Genomic DNA, 3,858 nt, shown 5'->3' on the forward strand with positions numbered 1-3,858 from the left:
CCCATTGGTGCCCAACAAGGCCTTCCTCTGCTACATATGCAGCTGGAGCCATGGGTCTGTCCATGTGTAATCTTTGGATGGTGGCTTAGTCCCTGGGAGCTCTGGTTGATTGGTATTGTTGTTCTTATGGGGTTGAAAAACCCTTCAGCTCCTTCAATCCTTTCTCTAACTCCTCCAATGGGTACCCTGTTCTCAGTTCAATGGTTGGATGTGATAGTTGGCCTCTGTATTTGTCATGCTCTAGCAGAGCCTCTCAGGAGACAGCTATATCAAGCTCCTGTCAGCATGTACTTCTTGGCATCAGCAATATTGTTGGGGTTTGGTGGCTTGCTGGATATGGGCTGGGTCCCTAGGTAGGACAGTCTCTGAATGGCCTTTCCTTCAGTCTCTGCTTCAAACTTTGCCTCTGTGTCTCCTCTTATCAATATTTTGTTCCCCCTTCTAAGAAGGACTGAAGCATCTGCACTTTGATCAACCTTCTTCTTGAACTTCATATAGTCTCTGGATTGTATCTTGGGTAATCCTAGCTTTTTGGCTAATATCCACTTATCAGTGAGTGAATACCTTGTATGTTTTTTTGTGATTGGGTTACCTCACCCAGGGTGATATTTTCTAGTTCAATCCATTTGCCTATGAATTTCATGAATTCATTGTTTTTTTTCTTCTGCTGACTCATCCATGCCTATATTTATTGAAGTAAAGCATTTTTATATGAAGAGTTTTAGGCATGGGACAGCACAGACTGCTGAGAATTCATTGTTTTTTTTTTTTTTTTTCGGAGCTGGGGATCGAACCCAGGGCCTTGTGCTTCCTAGGCAAACGCTCTACCACTGAGCTAAATCCCCAACCCCGAGAATTCATTGTTTTTAACAGCTGAGTAGTACTCCATTGTGTAGATGTACCACATTTTCTGTATCCATTCCTCTGTTGAAGGTCATCTGGGTTCTTTAGAGCTTCTGGGTTTTATAAATAAGACTGCTGTGAACATAGTGGAGCATGTGTCTTTGTTATGTTGGAGCATCTTTTGAGTATATTCCCAGGAGTGGTATAGCTGGGTCCTCAGGTAGTACTATGTCCAGTTTTCTGAGGAACATCCAGACTGTTTTCCAGAGTGATTGAACCAGCTTGCAATCCCACCCACAATGGAAGAGTATTCCTCTTTCTCCATATCTTCACCAGTATCTGTTGTCGCCTGAGTTTTTGATCTTAGCCATTCTGATTGGTGTGAGGTGGAATCTCAGAGTTGTTTTGATTTGCATTTCCCTGATGACTAAGGATGTTGAACATTTCTTTAGGTGCTTCTCAGCCATTTATATTCTTCAGTTGAGAATTCTTTGTTTAGCTCTGTAAGCAATTTTTAATAGTGTTATTTGATTGTCTGGAATCTAACTTCTTGAGTTCTTTGTATATATTGAATATTAGCCCTCTATTGGATGTAGGATTGGTAAAGATCTTTTCCCAATCTGTTGGTTCCATTTTGTCCTAATGACAATGTCCTTTGCCTTACAGAAGCTTTGCAATTTTATGAGGTCCCATCTAAGTCTTCATCTTAGAGCATAAGCCATTGGTGTTCTGTTCAGGAAAATTTCCCCAGTGCCAATGTGTTTGAGGCTCTTCCTCGTTTTTTCTCCTATTAGTTTGAGTGTGTCTGGTTTTATGTAGAGGTCCTTGATCCATATGGACTTAAGCTTTGTACAGAGTGATAAGAATGGATTGGTTTGTATTTTTCTACATGCTGACCTCCAGTTGAATCAGTACCATTTGTTGAAAAGGCTACCTTTTTTTCCCCACTGGATGGTTTTAGCTCCTTTGTCAAAGATCAAGTGAGCATAGGTATGTGGGTACATTTCTGGATCTTCAATTCTATTCCATTGATCTACCTGCCTGTCTATGTACAATATCATACAGCTTTTATCACTACTGCTCTGCAATACAGCTTGAGGTCAGGGATGGTGATTCCCCCAGAAGTTCTTTTATTGTTGAGGATAATTTTTGCTATCCTGGTCTTTTCGTTATTCCAAATGAACTTACAGATTCCTCTTTCTAACTTTATGAAGAATTTAGTTGGAATTTTGATGGGGATTGCATTGGATCTGTAGATTGCTTTTGGCAAGATGGCAATGCCAACCCATGAGCATAGGAGATCTTTTCATCTTCTGAGATCTTCTTCAATTTCTTTCTTCAGAGACTTGAAGTTCTTGTCAAACAGATCTTTCACTTGCTTGGTTGGAGTCACACCCAGATATTTTATAATATTTATAACTATTGTGAAGAGTGTCATTTCCTAAATTACTTTCTCAGCCTGTTTATCCTTTGAGTAGAGGAAGACTACTAATTTTCCATCTATTATCCTTTGTAGGGATGAATTTGTAAAAAGCTTTTGTATAAATTTGGTTTTGTCATGGAATATCTTGGTTTCTCCATCTATGTTAATTGAGAGTTTTGCTGGATATAGTAGCCTGGGCTGGCATTTGTGTTCTCTTAGAGTCTGTATGACATCTACCCAGGATCTTCTAGCTTTCATAGTCTTTGGTGAGAAGTCCAGTGTGATACTGATAGGTCTGCCTTTATATGTTACTTGACATTTTTCTCTTACTGCTTTTTTTTTTCTTTTTTCTTTTTTTTTTATTAACTTGAGTATTTCTTATATACATTTCGAGTGTTATTCCCTTTCCCGGTCTCTTACTGCTTTTAATATTCTTTCTTTGTTTTCTGCATTTGGTGTTTTGACCATTTGACAGGAGAAATTTCTTTTCTGGTCCAATCTATTTAGAGTTCTGCAAGCTTCTTGTATGTTCGTAGGCATCTCTTTCTTTAGGTTAGGGAAGTTTTCTACTATAATTTTGTTGAAGATATTTACTGGCCCTTTAGGTTGGGAATCTTTTCTCTCTCCTATACATATTATCCTTAGGTGTGGTCTTCTCATTGTGTCCTGGGTTTCCTGGATGTTTTGGGTTAGGAGCTTTTTGCATTTTAAATTTTTTGATGGTTTTTGTCAATGTTTTTTATGGTATCTTATGCCCCTGAGATTCCTCTTCTATCTCTGTATTCTGTTGGTAATGCCTGCATCTATGACTCCTGATCTCTTTCCCAGGTTTTCTGTCTCTAGTGTTGTCTCCCTTTGTGATTTCTTTATTGTTTCTATTTCCAGTTTTAGATCCTGGATGGTTTTGTTCAATTCCTTCACCTGTTTGTTTGTGTTTTCCTGTAATTCTTTAAGGGATTTTTTGTGTTTCCTCTTTAAGGGCTTCTATCTGTTTACCTGTGTTGTCCTGTATTTCCTTATGGAAGTTATTTATGTCCCTCTCAACGTCCTCTAACATTATCATGAGTTGTGATTTTAAATCAAATCTTGCTTTTCTAGTGTGTTGGTGTGTCCAGTGCTTGCTGTGGTGGTGGACTGGGTTCTGGTGATGCCAAGTGGCCTTGGTTTCTGTTGCCTAGGTTCTTGTCCTTGCCTCTTGCTATCTCCTTATCTCTGGTGTTAGTTGTTCTTGCTGTCTCTGACAGTGGTTTGACCCTTCTGAAGCCTGTGTGTCAGCATTCCTGGAGACTGGCTTTCTCCTAGCAGGATCTGGGTACAGAGAGCTGTGTCACAGGGTCAGCTCCAGGTGTAGGCAGACACTGCAAGGACCCTGTCCTAGACTGCTCTTCATTTCTGTGTCCAGAGGGCTCCAGGTGGGTTCCTCTTGGACCAGGAATGTGAGCAGAAGAGGTGGTCTCATTGTGCTCTCAGAATTCCCTGCATTTCTGAGAATCCAGCTCTCTAACCATGGGATCTGGCTACAGAGAGCTGTGTCCCAGGGTCAGCTCCAGGTGTAGGTGGAATCTGGAAGCATGAATATTTTAAAGTTAGAC

The 3,858-nt window shown here is 40.2% G+C and overlaps 1 non-coding gene across 1 annotated transcript; it reads right to left on the reverse strand.

Moving 5' to 3' along the window:
* Positions 1-773: 773 nt before the first annotated feature.
* Trnap-agg10 (transfer RNA proline (anticodon AGG) 10) lies at positions 774-854 on the reverse strand. Its single transcript has one exon. It is a non-coding gene; the product is annotated as a tRNA-Pro (tRNA).
* Between the last annotated feature and the right edge of the window lie 3,004 nt (positions 855-3,858).

The sequence above is a fragment of the Rattus norvegicus genome, chromosome 8 (assembly GCF_036323735.1).
Source record: "Rattus norvegicus strain BN/NHsdMcwi chromosome 8, GRCr8, whole genome shotgun sequence".
Classification (NCBI taxonomy): Eukaryota; Metazoa; Chordata; class Mammalia; order Rodentia; family Muridae; genus Rattus; species Rattus norvegicus.